This window comes from Sorex araneus, chromosome 1 (genome assembly GCF_027595985.1).
Source record: "Sorex araneus isolate mSorAra2 chromosome 1, mSorAra2.pri, whole genome shotgun sequence".
In the NCBI taxonomy this organism is placed as follows: Eukaryota; Metazoa; Chordata; class Mammalia; order Eulipotyphla; family Soricidae; genus Sorex; species Sorex araneus.
The window spans coordinates 258,902,986-258,910,696 of NC_073302.1; the positions used below are offsets into that span (position 1 = coordinate 258,902,986).

Consider the following 7,711-nt stretch of genomic DNA (forward strand, 5'->3'; position numbering starts at 1 on the left):
TTCAGTAGTATAATCCCCCATGAGAGTGTCCACTTTCTTCCACCATTTTTCCCAGCTTTTCCCCCAACTCACTGTTTACCCGTCCCTCTCCACCCTGTGAAAAGTTTCTGCTTAAGACCAGTTCTCAGTTTCTGTTGCCCCTTGGCAACAGAACATACCCCTGCTTTGTTCCTTTCTATCCCCAGTACGAGAGAGATCATTCTGTCCCTGCTCCTCTCCTTTCTGTCTTCACTCATCCTGATACTCTGTAGATACATCCATGTGTTTTCCAGGTGCTCGTTCCTGTGACTAGTGCTTCAGTGAAGTGAACTATGCTCTGACTAGGGTTCTTAGGCCTTTGGGGTAGATGCCCAGGAGTGGAAACGCTGGGCTGTATGGAAGCTCAGTTCTAGTTTTTCGATAAATGTTCGTTTTCTGAAAGGGCTGGGCACTCAGCATTCCCGCCAGCTATGAATGGGTGCCCCCTTTCCTATAGCCACACCAGCACTGGTAGTTTTTATTCTTTGTGATGTGTGCCAGTTTCACTGGTGTGAGATGATATCCCCTAGTTTGATTTGCATTTTCCTGATGGTTAGTGATGCTCAGAGCTTTTTATTAATTATTAATTTGACTATTTGTTTGCCTTTGAGGAAGTTTCTGTGTCTTCACCCATTTTTTTTTATAGGGTTGTGTTTTAATTTATTTACTTTTTCATGTATTTTTTTGGTTACTGGGTCACACCCGGGAATGCACAGGAGTTACTCCTGGATCATGCACTTAGGAATTATTCCTCGCAGTGCTCAAGGAACCATATGGGACGCTAGGGATCGAACCCAGGTTGGCCACGCTGTGTGCAAGTCAAACACCCTACCCTCTGTGCTATCGCTCCAGCCCCATGTTTTATTTTCTTATAAAGTTCTACCCGTGCCTTACATAGCTTGCATATTAACCCTTTATCAGATGAGTGGTGCACAAATATTTTGTCCCTGTTTGTGGGGTGTCTTCACTATTCTGGGCATCATTTGACCCCCAGCACTACGTGGCTCTGAGCACCTTTGGGAATGACCCTCTCCCTCTGCTCCCTGCTCCCTTCCCCCTGTGAGTACAGAACCCTTCTAGAAATGTACCCTCTTTAAGGGAACAAGTGGAAAAGCATCCCCACATTCACACCCAAGGCCACAAACCTGACCCCAGAGTTCCAGGCCTCTCCCAGGGGGCCTTGACAGCCCACTTTGGGAGGAAGCATCATAACCCCCCCCCTGTCTGGGGACAAAGGACTAGGCTGATTTTGGGGGGGTGGGGTGCTTAGTAGATGCCCATTAACTTGTCCTCGATTCCTCTTTCCATTGTTCTCTGCTGTTTTAGTGAAGAGAGGCTCATGCTTCTCTTTTGGTAGCCGTGTCTCTGGGTATTTATAATCACATCATCTGCTTAGTTTGACCACTGAGGGGACAAACTGTTGCCTTGCTTCTCTGCTGTCACCTCTTTCTCTGAATGCTTAGCTGGGGACCCACAGTCAGCACTTGGGAAGCCATTCCTTTTTTTACGTATTTAATTTTATTTTGCTTTTTTGGTCACACATGGCGATGCACAGGGTTTACTCCTGGCTCTGCACTCAGGAATTACTCTTGCTGGTGCTCGGGGGGCCATATGGGATGCTGGGAATCAAACCCAGGTCAGCCGCGAGCAAGGCAAACACCCTACCAGCTGTGCTATCAATCCAGCCCCATTTGTGAGTATTTAGAGATCTGTTTAAGTGCCACCATGGCAACGTTAGGTGTTCCAACCAGTTGTATATTATGGGATGTGTCTGTGCTCTCCCACGTGCTTCCAAGGAATGCCTGTTGCACTGGTTTTTATGTCTCACTGAATTGTTAGCTTATATTTGGGGGTCTCTTGCCCCCACGCCTGGCTGTCTTCACCAGGGCCCCTTGGAGGGGGTGGGTTGAGTTTCCCTCCCTGCCACAAGCAGAACCCCTGCAGTCAAAAACCTCTGGAACCCAGACACAGCCATGCACAAGGCCCCTATGGGTTCGGACAAGCCTCACGCATGAAGGAACCAGAAGAGGAATCCAGGTGTGTGGGACTCAGGGCTGAGACCTCCAAGTCTGCTCGGATTGGGACTGGGCCTCTTCCATCCAGATCCCCCATTTTCCAGTAGCTAGGTGGTCACACCCAGCAACTGCCCCCTATGCCATGTTATCCCATCCACAGCCAATATCCAGAAAGTATAAAACCAAGCTGCTGGACATTTTATAGCCTAGTTCTCCTCTCAGAGAACCTGGCAATCTACCACAAGTTTCCTGCCCGCATGGGAGAACCTGGCAAACTCCCTGTGGCATATTCATATGCCCAAACCAGTAACAATGATAGGTCTTGTTTCCCTGACCCTGAAAGAGCCTCCAATGAGGCACCATTGGGAAGGACAAGTAAAGAGAGGCTGCTAAAATCTCAAGGCTAGGACAAATGGTGACTGCTCAAAAAAAATAGACGATAAACGGGATGAGGATGATGATGATGATGAATGTTTAAACACCCATCCCTCCACCAGTGTACATTTCCCTCCAACAATATCCCCAGATTCCCTCCTGTCACACACCCATACAAGCTTGCTTCTATGGCAGGCACTTTTCATCAATCTGTCTCCTGTGGGGCATTATGGTTTGCAATACAAATACTGAGATGTTATCATGTTTGTTTCCTTTACCTATTTTCAGTAGGCAGTTCCATATTCTGAGTGATCATTCCCAACAATTATTGTCTTAGTTGTTCTTTGTCTATCCTAAGTGCCTTCTCTCACAGCACTTGAGTTAGGCTCTCAACCATGGACCAATACTTCTGGACCATGTTTGTACTGTCCTTGGATATTAGTCTCATAGTATATGTTTTATATATCCCACAAATGAGTGTAATCATTCTATGTCTGTTCCTTTCCTTCTGACTCATTTTACTCAGCATGATACTCTCCACAGCCATCCATTTATAAGCTAATTTCATGACTACAGTATCTTTTAATATGACCACTTAATTATGTATATGAGTATTGTGCATACACACACACAGACACACACACACTTGCTAGTCTTTGGGAGGTGTTATTTGAATTGAAGAAGAAACAAACAATGGCCCAAGAGATTTTTGTATCTTCGATACTGAACATTATTGTGATCTCATCTTTGTTCTTCTTATTTTGTACAGTATAGAAGAAGAAATGATTAACTATGATAGTTTGATAATGGCATGTGAACAGGAGACCTTTCTGTCTCAAAGTAATCTTTGGCTGTGTCCTTTAGGAGCAACATGTCTTTTTTACCATGAAACAGAAATCAAGTAATTTGATTCTTGGTTTGTCTCAATAAAGTGAACTTAGCCATCAAGGACCAAAAAAAATCAGGCTAATTACTAGTTTTAAATATAGAGAACCTATTTAAAATTAATTACAACCTAATCACTTAGTCAGTTTTCTTTCATCATTAAATTAATTTTATTATCGTTTAAGTTTAAAATCTCCATTTTTAAATCTTCCTTGTCCTTTTAAAAAACAATTTAAACTTTTAATCAGTTTGATGTATAAATTAGACTTTTTTCCTAAAGTTTAGAGTGCAATTTGATGAGTTTGACAAATGTATGCAATGATATAATCACCAAAGAGAGCTTGATATAAAACATGTCGATCACTTTGAATTTTGCTTCTTTCTTCCTCCTTCCCTCCCTCTCTCCCTCCCTCCCTTCCTCCTTTCCTCCCTTCCTCACTTCCTTGGAGGAAGGTGTGTGAAGAATATTGTATCTCACCCTGGAGCCGTTAAGCCCTTTTATAAGAGATTACTAGCATGTTGTTTTAGGTTGAACCTTCTGTGCTGTATCACTGTATCACTGTCATCCCATTGCTCATCTATTCGATTGAGCTGGCATCAGTACCGTATTTATTGTGACACTTGTTTTTGCTGTTTTGGGCATATCAAATATGCCACGGGTAGCTTGCCGGGCTTTGCCGTGTGGGCGGGATAGCTTGCCGAGCCCTCTGAGAGGGTTGGAAGAATTGAACCTGGGTCAGCCACATGCAAGGCAAATGCCCAACCCATGGTGCTATTGCTTCAGCCCCCTGTGCTAATATATATATATATATATATATATATATATATATACACATATATATCTATATATATCTTAGGGAACGGTTTCCTTCTACTTTTCACACCATCAAATATTGGTGCATCAGTGGCGTAGAGTGTGAGATGCTCCAGTAATTCTAAAATTTTAAATAGGGTGATACAGGTGGAGTTAATTTTTCTTTAAATTTTTTATTAGTGAATCACTGTGAGTTACAGTTGCAAACTTATGGACTTTCATGTTTGCATTTCAGTCATACAGTGATCGCTTTTCCATCCATCCACCAGTGCCCATTCTTTTCCACCAATGATCCCAGTATCCCTCTCACCACCCCCACCCCATCCCCCACCAACCTACCCTGCCTCTTCGGCAGGGCATTAACTGGATGACGACTTTGAGATCTGCAGGCATCTCTGCAGCTTGTATCTCCCCTCCTAGATTTATCTGTGAGTCTGGATCATGGCCATGAATGAGCCATTAGTGGCAGAGGCAGTTCCTTGGCATGACTACCACTCTCTTGGAAGAACAGGAAGATGGGGAGGCCATCCATCACCCATCCCATGAGAGCCTACAAAACATGCAAACCTGAGTTTTATAGCAGATTCATTCTCATGGATGAGGCTCATCCAGAGCCAGTGGAGATTGGCCTTGAGGATGTAGGAGATTGGGTCCTGGAGGTTTGTGGATGCTGGAGCTCCATTGAGGCATGTGGTGGACTCACCTACAACCCCTTCTGGGGCAACCAAGATGAAACTCAGCCAGATGTGAAATCTGGAGGCATCTCTGCATCTTGCTGCTCTCTTTTAAGATTAATTTGTGAGTTTAGATTTTATATCTTGTTATATTTATTAATTGTCTGCTGTGTGTCAGAATCACCCTATCTTGATTCTAATATAGAGCTAGTGATGACATTAAATATATATGAATCAAGTTTGTTGCTTAAAAAAGTACTGTTTTTATTGTTTCAATCATATTACTATTTATACAATTAAGATTATTCCATTTTTAAAGTGATTTTCTCAATGAGATGTGCTCTATAGATCAAGTAGGGCAGAAGTAACATCTAAATATTTTTAAAATATGTAAACATGATGTATCTCTCCATTTGCTTTTCATCTTTGTTATTTATAGCATTTTGTAGTTTTTTATCACATTTTTCCACATTTTAAGCATTTCTAGTGTCTTGTGCAACTCTATGCGATATTTTTAATTGCAGATTTCAATTATTCATACAAGCATTTAAAAAGTGGGACCAAGGCAAAAAAATGACTCTAGCATTGAATATTCTGGCCCTGTTGGTAGGCTATCAGAGAGTGGCCCAACCTCCCCCAACACTAAATTTTTCTTGGCAGAGTTGGCCTAGATATGAAAGTCTTAAGGGCTTATTCCTGGCTTTGTGTTCAGGTATAGTGATATACCTGATATATATACAAGCAATGCTCAGGGGACCATATGGTGTATAAATTCATGGTTGGCTTTGTGCAAAGCAAATACCTTAATACCTGTATAAATTCACAAACCCCTAAATTCATTAAAATGATTAAACAAATGAAAAGCAGAACATAGTTTAAAAGTTTGATGAGGCATTTCTTAATTTCTAAGACTAGTTTAGCTTCATTGCATGTATTTTATGTTATGACTTATGATTCCTCAGCCCTCTCGGAAAGCCCGGCAAGCTACTTAGAGTATCTAGCCTGCACAGCAGAGCCTGGCAAGCTACCCGTGGCGTATTTGATATGCCAAAAACAGTAACAAGTCTCACAATGGTGACATTACTGGTGCCTGCTCGAGCAAATCAATGAGCAACAGGATGACAGTGACAGTGACTTTCAACACAGATTAATCCTGATTAAGAAAAAAAAATCATATAAATTCACATATATTATTATATATACATATATTATTGTCTAAAGCCCTAAATTTCTTAAAATGTGTTCAGTTCCTGAAATTATGATATATTCCATGTTTCCATATATAGTTTTGATATTTGTTGTTGTCTAATTCTACTTTTGTTCATAGAACATTATTTGTATGATTCAAAAATCCTTATAGTATTGAAATGTTTTATTACCAATAATGTATTTGCCCTTAATAAATATTCTATATAAATTTGAAAACAGAGTATAATTTTCTATTATTATACATTTTTCAGTAAGTTTTTATAAGGAATAGTTAATTTTTATTACTGTTGCTCTGGTTTTTATAGTGTTATTTATTTTTCTCTGCTTTTCATTAATAATTAAAAGAAGAGAGCTGAAATCTCTAGCAGTGACTATGGATTTGGATAAGCTCTCTAATTTGATTAATGTATTTTAGTTATTCTGTTATTGGGTGTTAGAAACACACTAAAGATTTCTCAATTTCTGATTATTGATACCCTTGTTATTATTAAATATTTCTCTATTCCCAGAATACCCTTACTCTGAACTCTGCTATCTCTGACATTCAATTAGTTGTTTCTATTTTTTAACACTATTTATTCTATTTAATCACTGTATCACTGTATCACTGTCATCCCATTGTTCATTGATTTGCTCAAGTGGGTGCCAGTAACATCTCCATTTGTCTCTGTCTAGAGCTAATGTAGCCCAATGGTGTATTGGGGGCTCTTTCAGAATCAGGAGAATGAGGATTGTCATTGTTATTGTTTTCGGCATATCGGATATGCCACTGGTAGCTTGCTTGGCTGTGCCGTGCAGGCGGGATACTCTCGGTATTTTGCTGGGCTCTCTGAGAGGGACAGAGGCTTTTTGGGGCGGCCTCTAATCGCCTTTACAGGTATTCCCAGTCTACCAAATTTCCGGAAGCTTTTGGTCTACTGGCCTGTTGTAAAGATCTGCTGCACACTGACAAATATGCACTTGGCGAGTCTCTGGGCAGCACTTGGGACATCTTCGGACTCTGGTTGACCTCTTTGAGGTTGATGGAGTGCACCTGGAGGTTGTTGAGCAGCTGACAGAGCAGGACCCTATTGAGGAGGGTCTGTGCCAGATTTTATATCTTGTATTATTTGTTATATCTAGATTTTATATCTTGTTTTATATCGCGCATTGCTGCCACGGGTCTATGTCCAACGGTGCTGCGACTCATCCGGGCCAGGGAGGGTGGTGACACTGCAGTCACTGCCAAGGTTTCTCCATGCCCCATCCACTCCATTCTATCTGAATCTGGCAAAACAGCCTGTGATATCCATCAGGAATCACGTATAGAGTTCCAGCAGATGGTGCCAATGCCACCCGAACCTCTCATGCTCTCCCGAACCCGGCTCACCATCTTGCCTTAGACAACTCACAGCTCAGCACGCCAGTGTATTTAATATTTAATTTTATCTGTCATTTGTTACAAAACCTAAAACGATTTTTCATATAGCTATACATAAATCTTTAAATTCAATTTTAATGATTATATGATACTGGAATCTTTAGATTGCATTCACTGGATTGTGTGCTTTGCTAGTGTTTTGCTTGGAGCTATGCTTGACATTGCTCATAGCTACTCCAGCTCTGTGCTCAGAGGTATCTCCCAGCTGTACTCAGAGGACCTTGTGAATCCAGGCATTGAATCTAGGTCTACTACATGCAAAGTATATGTTTAGCTCTTTTACTCTTTCTTTCCAGCTTAA

General features: G+C 41.2%; 1 pseudogene; it reads left to right on the forward strand.

Moving 5' to 3' along the window:
• LOC101542027 (PDZ domain-containing protein 4-like) overlaps window positions 1-7,372 on the forward strand; it is a 192,160-nt pseudogene extending 184,788 nt beyond the window's left edge.
• Window positions 7,373-7,711: the final 339 nt, after the last annotated feature.